Source organism: Phaethon aethereus (assembly GCF_964289735.1).
Source record: "Phaethon aethereus genome assembly, chromosome: 4".
NCBI lineage: Eukaryota > Metazoa > Chordata > Aves > Phaethontiformes > Phaethontidae > Phaethon > Phaethon aethereus.
This window is the reverse complement of record NC_138578.1, coordinates 57,096,757-57,109,405: the sequence shown is the minus strand read 5'-3', so window position 1 is coordinate 57,109,405 and position 12,649 is coordinate 57,096,757.

Sequence of the window (12,649 nt, the reverse complement as noted above, 5' to 3'; positions counted from 1 at the left end):
CCAACCAAACCAAATCACACCACACCACCCTTTTTGTAATTTCCAGTACCTGAGGTTATCATTCGATATGTATAAATGAGTAAATCATAGACCTTCATCTGTAATACAGTTTCTTACCTGTGGAAACTGTATTTTAAAGCTAATCCTCAGGACTCTGTTTTTTTTCCCTTGGGTCTTACTGCTACTATAAAGTATTTTCTCTCATATTTTGGATGACAATGAATCATTAAGCAAAGCTACTCTTTTGCTGGAATTTACTGGTGCTGAAAATTAAGGGTTTATTCCCTTAATTGGTCTACCCCAGTTACTCTTTTCAAGAGTTTCAGTGAAACAGCTTGAACACAATGCCAAAAATTAACTCCCTGAAGTACTTAGTGGAGTAACCAAAAGTTGAATTTATACATTTATATCTACAAATGTTAAATGATAATATTGTATCTTGGTTATCAGAAACACTGGCAAAAATTTAGTAAACTGATACTAAACACTGCATTATAAACGCAGTTTTGTAAAGTTTTTTTTAATGTAGCAGGAGTTTAAGATGAGTTATTTATTCAATCATTGAAGTAGATATTTCCAATTTTGCTTGTCTAGAATACTACCTTATTGACTTATTGTCTAGAGATGAAAAAGAATATGGTCATTGGAAAGAATGTACTTCGCATTTTTAGAGGTCTTTATGAAAGAAAATGTAGCTTCTGGTCTATGCCACTTTTTAAGAAAGGGTCATAATATTCATCCTCTTGCTATATCTGCTCTTTTCTGTCCTGAAGATGTCATTAATGATTAGCAAAAGGTGGAGCAGGCCAATAGTAAATTCTATTTACCAATCGTAAAGTTTTATCCTTGTGGGAAATAAGTTCATCCTAGAACTGCATGGTAGAGTCTGAGAATTGTTTTTCTGAAGATATTTCTATAATATAATAGCTGGATTTCACATTTGATTTCACATAGGATAACATAAACAATCCAAGTTTTATTGGATTTTTTCTAAGTTTACTGAAAAAACAGGGAAGCAAAATGCAACTTAGCAGCAGCTTGTGACTTAAGGGTAAACCAAAGATGAACAAAGACTTCTCCTTTTATACTTAGAAGTGTGGAGTGACATTAATATAATTTTTATACAATATTTCACTTATATTTTGATGTTGTTTAGGATAGTACCCACTTTATTTTGTTAATACTGTATTTATTAAAAACTTTGTGTTTTTGGAGCATTCACATCAAATCTTTATTTGCTTGTAAAACAGAAATCCTAGTCAAAAGAATATGAGATACATGGTGTTAAATCAAAGAGGCGTGAAATCTACTCATTGGAGATTTGCTGTTTCTGCTTGGTGGACAATTCCTTCATTCTCCAGAGAAACTGGTCATCCAAACTGACATAGCAATTTTCTGACTGGCTAACTAAGGACATCTTACATTTCTGAGGACAGCATGACATTTTGATAATCATTATTTTAAAAAGTCATCTGGAAAGAAATCATCTAACATTTGGTACTTCCAAACATTTGAGTGTTATTGCCAGTGAATGCTTCTTGAATAGTTTTATGTCTTTTTCACTCTTGTTTAATTAATATGTGATTATGGTGTTATGAAGAGTTTTTCCTATAATTGTATGCCAGAAGTGATAAATGAGGATCACCTTAGTTCTTCCATGTGTTGTCTAAGAGGAGGATTGGATCAGGATAGAATAGTACAGCTCACTTATGAGCTGTCCTCACAGTCCTTGGGACTTCTCAGTACACTATTTCAGTTTCTGTTAGAATGGGAATAAAGAGCATCTCTATCTCCTCCTCCTATACTGGAGATTGGAACTTGGACCAGTGAATGCTTGTTTGTTTTTAAATCTTGGATATATGATTTATTTGACTTCTATATGAGCAAAATGATTTTTTTACCCTTATTGCATGTTTTACGGGCCATGTTCAATAGTGAAAAGGAAATGTGTTTCCAGCATTTTGACTTGGACTAGAACGAGTGATGCAATGAGGATAATTGTTTCCTAAGGAGTGGATAACAAATGAGACTTTACCTACCAAATCAATGGGTTATTCCCTGAAGTATTTTTGGTTGGAGCTGGATTTAAGCTTTCCAGAAACAAAGTACAGATTCCAAACCTTCTAAAAGTTGGGTGGGTGCTTTAACGAAAGTCACACCAAGTGTATGCTAGAGAGGCTCTCAAGGAGGATACGGTCAGTAATAGCACAGTCCCTCCTTTCATAACAGCCCTCTCTAGTTCCTGTCCTGCTACAATAGACATTTCTTTGTATGTTCTCTATTGTTCCTTTCTTCTGATGATTTCTCTCTTCATTTTTGTATCAGGTTAGTGAGTCTTCTAGCTTTGAGTTATTTACGCTGCAATGGGTCTGATGCCTGATATTGACATCCTTTCTAATGGCCTACAAATAGAAAACAAAATCCCCATGTTACAAATGCAGATTATGCTAGCAGCTTCTCAGAAATTGAACATTCCTGTTTTCTGCTATGCAATTTCTTATCAAAAGCTGTAAGCTTTCCTGGGGTAACACAAGGCAACACAGAGAGAATATCAGGGGCAAAGAAACAGTGGTAAGGGAGGCAGGTAACAGAAATTCTGTTCCCCAAACTGGCCATTGACCTGTTCCGTGTAATGGATGTTCCAATCTTGCTATCCATCACCTCCTTTGTGTATTGAGATTGGAAGAAATCATGAGTATCATTGTGTCTATAAAATGCTTGATGGAAAAGAGTCTTCCCAGTAGCACTGTAACACAGAGAATCCTCAAAAAATGCAACATGTAAAGATTTTGTACTTTTATTAGGAGTTGTCACTGTTTCGAGCTAAGCAAAAGCTAACCATTTTGATTCCATGGAGGGAATGTCTTTATGGACTTCTGCAAATAAATCACATGCCCACACATCTCTATCTTGTGTACACAAGTACATATAAACAGACATGGAAAGGTCAATTCAATTAATCTAGGACTGAGGTATACACTTCTTAATTCTCTGTATTTTTAATGTGTAGACTTCTAAGTTATTCACTCCTGATAGTACCTGGGGTGGTGAAAACATGCAAGAAGTCTTATTTCTGTGAACTGTCTCCCTGCATGTTATCAGTGCTCAGAAGTAGAGAAACAGGCTAGCTGGCTGATTCTCTCATTAATTTGGACGAAAAGACTCTGAATGAAGAAAAAGATTAATTTTTTTTTTGAAAGATCTTTAATTATCTTGCATTAGTTTTTAAGCCATGCTTTCTGGCTTTTTTCCCTACAAAATGGTATATGGTGTATTATCACAGTAGTTCAGTATGCCCCTAAAGCCAAAATATGATTTGTTTTGTCTGAAATTTTACAGCTGATTGTGCTCAGTTTATTAGCACAATATTCCTTTAAGAAATCCATAATAAAACCAGAAGCCTGAAATAATTTTGTAATTACAGTTTAAAGCTTTAGGGCTAACCTATATGTTAAGCTCAGAGTGAAAAATAGCCTTCAGTGATGTGGGCTGGTATCCTGGCTCTGGCTGGAGAGGCTGCTTTTACATTTTTGAAGGACCTTCAAATTATTTCAAATTATAAAGGTATGAAACAGTAAGTATGAAGAAATGCGATTCTTAGAAATTTTCCATAACCTACACATACCTTGGGCTTTTAAGAAAAATCTTCTATTTTATCAAATTTTCAGGAGAAAAGGTAAATATTTAAATGAAATACACTATCATATAGAATATTTATATGAATATCAAGGATCTTAAATAATCAGTAAGAAAATAATAAACAGTAAGAAAACACCTGAATTAATGTTGTCCACATAAACCTAAATGGTTCCTGTTCCTTTGTAGGTATTCCTTAATACAGAGCTATAACAATATGAGCTATAAAATGTTTTCTGAAAGACATTCTTGTAATTCCTTTCAAAAAATATATGGTGTTCACTGAAAGAACAACCATTCCCTTTTATGTCCTCATCAGGTGCCTATCTCTTGCGTTTTTTTTCATGTAGTGGATAAATGCTGCAACCTCATAGGTGTTTCAACAGCTTACATCACTAACATCAGGGATAACAATGAATGCGTGTTCCCTGTGATCCCAAATTCTTCTTCACAGAACATTTCAGTCACACAGATGTCAAAAAAGATCAGTCCTTTTGTGTATCGCTTTGAAAAAACTATTCTCCCAAATACATTGCTGATTTTTATCCCTAGATTTCTCCAGAGCACAATCTCATTATCTTTTAACTTAAGTCGCAAATTTTCAGTGCTTCTGTGGCTCAGACATCCCCAGTTATCTGAAACCGCAAAAACAAGTTGTGAGGAATACAGAATCTATTGACAACTGTGAGTGGTTTAGTTTGAATTATCTGGCCATGACCTTGTAAGTAGGGTTTAGCAGTGTGCAGCTGCCCAGGTCGTAGGACTGTAACTTCCAACTTGTGTCTGGAAAGCTGCCTGGTGGAAAAGGACCTGGGGCTATTGGTTGCCAGCCAACTGAATTTGAGCCAGGAGCGTGGCCAAGAAGGCAAATAGCATCCAGGCTTGTATCTGAAATAGTGTGGCCAGCAGGACTAGGGAAGCGACGGTCCCCCTGTACTTGGCACTGCTGAGGCTGCACCTCGAATACTGTTTTGGGACCCTCACTACAAGAAGGACATTGAGGTGCTGGAGTGTGTCCAAAGAAGGGCAACAAGCTGGTGAAGGGTCTAGAGCACAAGTCTTATGAGGAGCGGCTGAGGGAACTGGGGTTGTTTAGCCCAGAGAAGAGGAGGCTGAGGGGAGACCTCATCACTCTCTACAACTCCCTGAAAGGGGTTTGTAGTGCAGTGGGTGTCAGTCTCTTCTCTCAAGTAACAAGCCATAGGACAAGAGGAAATGACCTCAGGTTGTGCCGGGGGGGGGGGGGTTAGATTAGGTATCAGGAAACATTTCTTCACTGAAAAGGTTGTCAAGCATTGGAACAGGCTGCCCAGGGAAGTGGTGGAGTCACCATCCCTGAAGGCATTTGAAAGATGTGTAAATGTAGTGCTTAGGGACATGGTTTAGTGGTGGACTTGGCAGTGCTAGGTTAATGGTTGGACCTGATGATCTTAAGGGTCTTTTCCAACCTAAAAGATTCTATGATTCTATTCTATGATTCTGCAGTAAATGAGACAAGAATATTCCAGACATCAAATTTCATACTTCCCACCTCCCATTAATTCTCAAGGCACTGTTTACAACTTTTGCTGAAACAGCCCTGGAGTGGATGTCTTTGGAGCTGGAATAAACTATTAGGTGTGATCTTGTCCATTCTCAGATCTACATTCCTTTGCTTCCAGGATACTAAATTTAAAATTCTCTGTGATACCAGAGAGTCAAATACCACAGTGATGTATTTATCATTTCTTGGAGGTTCTTAGTTTTGATTCCTTTAACAAATACATTTTTATTGCATATAGGCAAGTCTCTTGAGAATAAGAATGGTAGTTGTGAAGAAGGTCTAGATTTTAGACCTCATTCTAATTTTAAGAATTAAAGCAATATTTGTTTAATAGTTCAGCAAAACGTATGTTCTGAAATGCAGGTACTATGAATTTGTTTACTAGTAGGTTTATTGTACCTGTATATTTCTTCCTGCTTATGAAAACACTGCTGAGATAAGCTGCTTGTATTAAAATATTTTCAGATTGCTCCAAAGAAAGGTGAAATATCAGAAGGTTAAATATTATCAGCAGTGATGGACTACTCTGAAGTGATTCATTATTTCACTTCCAGTACTTAGGAGCTTTGCTGTGAGAGTGGCATGCCGAATGGCCACGCTAACACATTAATATACTGAACTGTCTTCTAAGCTGGTGAAAGCTGTGTTTTCATCAAGTATGCAAAAAATCACAGCTCTCTGTAGAAGTGAAGATGCCACGGAATGGATGAATTTGGGGAAATAATGCCTTTATATGGGATAAAAATTTCAAAGTTTACTCACAAATCAGCAGGGTTTTGTAATGAAATAGCATAATTTTCATAATGAAGCGATTCTCAATCTTAAATGTTAATTTCTTGGGATTTGTAAACTCTTAGAGGGCAAAGTGTAAGGATAGAATTTTCAAAGGGGAGTTACATGCTCAATTTTTATTAACTAATCCTTTAGGCAATATGGAAAATCTCAGCTTTACATCACAAATGTCGCTGAGGAATCAGCTAGTTAACATAACAGGTTGTGAGCCAAAGGGGAGGCATGAGACTCAGTTGGTTTTACGAAGAATGTATCAGAAAAGAGGAGCAAGACTGGGTGCTTCTACGTACAAAATGAACCGTGTTAATTGAGGATTTTTTATCTTCCTGTTTTCTTTCATTTTATGTCATTATTTTTCTTAAGGTTTGATTCTTCACATCATGTTGTACAGCAGCGGGGAAAGAAGGTCACTCTCCTTCCCTTGCTCTCACAATCAGTAGCTGACTCTATCTTGAGTTGTCCCTCCGTCCTGGAAGCTGGGGAGAAGAGCCCTCTTCTTTTTCAGACTGCATTTTCTGCACACCTCTGTGGAAGAGCAGAAATGCTAGCCACTGGGCTAATGTTTTTGCAGTTTAGATTTGAAGAGCTAACGGTAGGGATCCTGACAGGTGTTAGCAGTAAATTAAGTTTGTGCTGTTGAACTCAATCCTGAATGAGGAAGAACTATTTCACGTCTACTTTTAGAGGCAGAGGTATTTGGTCTTAAAACAGGAAGTGTAGGCACCTAAAGAACTTTGTGCCCTCAGGAAACCAAGCATGATCTGAACTTTGGACTTGGGTAGTAGTGAAGTAACTAAATGCTGTGTAAGTCTCTGAGGTTTTATCGCTGAATTTTTATGAAAACCCTACCATGTAAGGGAGCCCTTGGAGTTACCTTAGAGCTTTCCTGGAATGCATGTAGTAAATGGGTACAGCAATTTTTTACAGTAACCAGAAAGACAATATCTGACTGGGTACGAGAATGGATGTTTTCATCTCAGCATTTTTAAAAATATACCATATGTGGAAATTTCTTGCAGTATTCAGTGGAAAACTCATGCCTAGTGTAATGTAAATATTTTTAAAATAAATAATTAAATTTATTCAGATATTCATGTTTGAATTCAATGGGCCCCAGACTGACCTGAGATCACAGGAGGATTTGCTCAGGATGTAGATTTAAAAAAAAAAAAAAAAAAAAGCAAACATATTTAGTTTTACTTTTCTGACAAACTCTTCATATTTATTTACTAAAGCTCAACCACAGGGAAGAAAGAGAGTGGAGAGATGTGCACTGAGGAAGTCTTGAAGAAGTTGAAAGAGGAGTTGTCATGCATGAATAAAAGTGACAGAGCAAGAAATACTGACATTCAGTGTTGACTGATAGTGAGACAAAGGCAAAAATGCATGAAGAAAAATGTGCACAAAAATGTATGAAGAAAAATGTGCAGTATGAGCAACAAATAACTATAGCGATGATGTGAGATGAGAATATTTAACATCAACATTCTAATCTTATCTGGAAACCTTTTCACAGACAAATACAATTGCACAAACATAAGTGAATCAAATTAAAATGACATCCAGGTCAACGAGGCAGCACAACCATCAGTAGTTTAACCATGTGACAGTCCCAAGATCCACTCTCACTGCCAACACGGCTGCCTATGGACCTTGCCAAGCAGCCAGATGCTGCTGGAAGATGACCTTCCATAGTCGGCATTTAACTCTTGAGAGGGCAGTAATAACACTCAGGCTTTATTTTAAAGACTGAATTACATCTTGCTTCAATAGCTGAATTTAAATTGTCATACGATCCTACAACTGTTTTAGTAGTGAATTTTATTTTGACATGTGTTACGTAGTACATCCTGATCTACTAAGAACATTGCTTTTTTCTGTGAGAACGTTAATACTGACACAGCCTGATCAGATACTACTTTGATTAAGACTGCATTTGTTTTGGAAGAAAAAAAAGGAAAGGTATGATTATTTTTTTTAAATGTAATTATAGTAACAAACATTTATTAATCATAGACATGACATCTAATAAAGCACTATAAAGTTACGGGACCTTAGAAACCTGGCAGATCTCATGATCCCGTGTCATAGCTTCCCAAGCACATTTTCTCAATACAGTGTCAATATTTCCCTTTTGGTTATTTTGGAAATATTCTCTTTGTAGTAAGTATAAGAATCTGTTTTTACGCAACCTATGTGATATTTTATTTCAGAGCACTAACTGATTAGATGCCTTTTTATCAGAGACCTTCCAAGGCATAGAAAATACCCAGCCTTTATTGAATAAGATTTACTGAAAATATTCCTTAAAGACTTCAACCTTGTCTAAGGTGTTTGTAGAGAGCCATTTGGACTCAAGACCCACCGTGAGAACTTCCAGCTACTTCAGCGCACACTCTCAAAATTCCCACTGTGGATGGGTTTTACTTCGTTGCAAATCTCTGTATTGCTACATTTCAAATTTACAGGAATTGATTATAAGAAGATTTATTCTTATTTATAAGGAATGATAATAGGAAGACACTGTATTTGTTGCATGTAGAGGAACACCACATGTGGAGTTTTTGGTAGTTGGCACGTGCTACAATAGGGAAGTGCCTAACTGTCATTTAAAATGGATGGCTATTTCACTCTAGTATGAATTACATCAAAGATAGTATGCATGACGCAGTTGTTCCTCCAATATCAGCCAAAAAAAGTTGACATCCAGAAGACATTCTCTTGGTACAATTCTATGGCAACCTGTTTTAGAATATTGGTTCCTGTAAAATAAGAAATAGAGCAACAACTAAGCGTGGTAAATCAGGCAATATTCTGTTTCAAGCTTATTTGATGTTATTGAAGTAGAGTTTAAGGTTGGAGTGAGGAACAGACAGGGAACAAAGGAGAAAATGAATTGTTTCGTGTCTCTTGTGAGACTCATTCTAGTCATAAAAGTAATTGTATTTGTTGGTTTATCTCTGCTGTCCTCGACTAACATAAAACTGCAAAGAGTACAAGGCAGAATAGAGACAAATATACCCTTTTGTCATGCTGTTCGGACAGAGCCGGTGAAAAATACCCACTTTTTTTCTTTCCTTTTTTTTTTTTTTTTTAGTAAACAGGAGTACATTTCTTTCAAAACCAATAATTGAATGAAAGATATCTACAGATACCTCACTTCCTTCTTCACATTCTCTCTACATCAGCTGTATATTTAGCTGATAACTTCAGAATTTGTTGGCATCCATACTGGAATGTTATGAGATACAGAAAGTAGGAAATAGTTATTATTGCCCAAGAGTTGTAGATATGCAGAAGATGCAAGTGGTGATGCTTAGATTGTTCATCTAAGTTTCCTCTGATCCGTATGGGAACAGAGATACAAATCAAGAAATTAATGGGAGAATTATCTGTGAAGAAATAAGAGCTTGCACTAATTGTTTAACTTTCAACTTTTCTTTCACAGTATATCCAAAATGGAATTGTTACCTTCCTCTGTTGTGGAGAGTTTTCTGAAACTGCACTAACATGTAAAACCTAAATTAATCAAAACATTATGAAAAGAGTATGCCTCAGGATAAACACAGGGTGAATTTAGTACTGAATATCTGTTTTACAAATTTCAAAAGAGTAGGGGAAGCAAATCTGTTATTTAATAAGTAGAAGACATTTTTGCCAGCTGTAAAAGCCTACATGCTGCTAAACCCAGACTAAGATTAGAAGTGTAAAGCCCTCGGATATGGTGATACTTATCAGAAGAATTTTTGATGCATTCACTAGAAGAACTTCTCAGGGATCTTACCAATAATAAAAAAATAGCCTCTGAAATCAAAATCATGTCATGCAGCATTAGTTTATCACTCCCCAGGATGCTGACCTTGTAATGTTCAGACAATAATCCTTCAAACTCGCTCTCACCCCAAAGCAAGCAAGTAAAGTTATTAGCAGATGGCAATAGCTATGACAGAAGTCCCAAAAATGTGCACCTTAAAACTAAGCAGCTTTCAGCATACCTCAGGGTCATCACCTGTAAATATGGATAGGGTTTTCCATGTTTCATTTTCAGAATGTGGGCATGTCAGCTACAGATAAGTCTACGAAAAATGAGTTCCAGGTTTCTGCCATCATAAATAGTTTTTTCAGTGGTTTGTTGGGTGGTTTAGGTTTTTTTGCATTGCTCTAGTTTATGAGGATATGTGTGAGAAGAATTCACCTTTCAAATGAAGGGAAATTCATGCAGTTCTGATCTAAAAGCTATTTATGACCTTTATGGCAGCATCAGTGTCTAATGCAGCTTTACAGTAGTCTTATCAGCACTCAGAAGTGAAAGGGAGGCCTAAGACAATGTTAAAGCTAAATCCTACATGGAAATCGTGACCTGGATGTTGAAATTTAACTGGCAGAACATGGTTTTTAAAAAAAAAAAAGAAAGCAATAGCCGATTTAAACACTGAGCATCCACATACACTGAAAAGCTGTAATCTACACTATAGCTGAAATTCCAGTACAAAGGACTGTATTTAATCAGAGTTTTGCATATGTGTATCATTTTCATGAATCTTGGAGCACTAAAAATTGGACACCTTTTGGGTGGATTCCTCCTGTAATATAGTTGCTTTGTGCTGCCAGATTAACTTGTCCAAAAAAGTTAAACTCATATGGTGGTATAGAGCCACTGTGGCAGCTCACTTTTGGTACAGTTTTGGCCAAGTGGTGGAAGGAGAAGGATGGTCACAGTGTATTTAAACCCAGGGGATTGTTTTCTTGCCATAATGGGATTTAGGCAGTGGAGAGTCAGCTAGTAGAAAGATCTGTTGTTCATCTTCAGCTTTAGAACTGGTGTGTGTCTGTTTGCATAGGATACTTTGTATAAACTTGCCTTAAATTTCCTTTTTACTTCCCCATCCCTTTTCTGAATGGAGCTTGAATGCAGAGTTTGATCCAATAGCCCAGAATGTGGGCTTCCTGATATTGATATCTGACATTAAGAAGCTTGTGTGTACACAATAAAATGTAATCTAGACCTGAAAATTGAAATATGCTTTCTAAAATGCACTGAACATGCATTAAGAATTGCAGGAAGTGACTGAGAATAGGAAGAATTTTCCCTTGGAGAGGTGATGAATTTGCTTCTCAATTTCTACAAGTTAATTTTTCAAAATGCTGCTTTTAAGTGTATTATACAGTGCATTATTTTTAATACTCATATTTCAAATTGAATGTAAGGGCAGACATGAACTTCCACCAGAGTTTAATTTAAGCTTTACCATATTTTCTTGTTGTATTAAAAGCTAAACCTTTGAAATGTCACTATCTTTAAACTGAAAAACTTCATGAAATTGCTATGTAACTGGTCCACATCAGTATACATCCCATGACTTTAATGCTGGTATGCTACTTTATACTAACTCAGATCCTGGTTCATGTTATGGCAAGAAACAAACCAAGTTATCGTATTGACTACAAGTATTCTGTTGAAAGAGGAAAAAATCCTAAAATTTTAAAGATGCTTTCTTAGTTCTGACATTTTTGGGTATCATGCAAAATATCTAGCTGAAAAATATTCTAATACTTATGGGAATTTCAAAGTACTTGATATTTTGCTCTCTGTGTAAAAATAAGTCATTGGACAAATGGAGTCTCTCAGGGGTCTGTACTGGGACCAGTACTGTTTAATATCTACATCAATAACATAGGCAGCGAGATCGAGTGCACCCTCAGCAAGTTTGCAGATGACACCAAGCTGAGTGGTGCAGCTGACATGCCTGAAGGTCGATATGGTATCTGGAGGGACCTGGACAAGCTCAAGCTCAACCTCATGAGGTTCAACAAATTCAAGTGCAGGGTCCTGCACCTGGGTCTGGGCAACCCCCGGTATTAATACAGGCTGGGGGATGAAGGGATGGAGAGCAGCCTCATAGAGAAGGACTTAGGGGTACTGGTGGATGAAAAGCTGGACATGAGCCAGAAATGCATACTCACAGCCCAGAAGGCCAACCACATCCTGGGCTGCATCCAAAGAAGGGTGGCCAGCAGGTCAAGGGAGGTGATTATGTCCCTCTACTCCACTTAGGGGAGATCCCATCTGCAGTATTGCATCCAGCTCTGGAGCCCTCAGCACAGGAAAGACATGGACCTGTTGGAGTGGGTCCAGAGGAGGCCACAAAAATGATCAGAGGGATGGAACAGCTCTCCTCTGAGGACAGGCTGAGAGAGTTGGGGTTGTTCAGCCTGGAGAAGAGAAGGTTCTGGGGAGACCTTATTGCAAACTTCCAGTACTTAAAAGGGGCTTGTGAGAAAGATGGGGACAGACTTTTTAGCAGGACCTGTAGCGATAGGACAAGGGATAATGGTTTTAAAATAAAAAAGGGTAGACTTTGATTAGATTTAAGTAAGAATTTTTTCCCAATGAGTGTGGTGAAACCCTGGCACAGGTTGCCCCGAGAGGTGATAGATGCTCCAAACCTGGAAACATTGAAGATCAGGTTGGACGGGGCTCTGAGCAACCTGATCTAGTTGAAGATGTCCCTGCTCACTGCTGGGGGGTTGGACTAGATGACTTTTAAATGCCCCTTCCAAACTAACCCATAAAAAAATTCTGTAGCCGACAGAAGCTGACAAGAAAACTGCAAGCTACATACCATATGGAGGCTGTTTCTCAGTATGTTGAAGGTAGCCAAGCATACAATAAATATT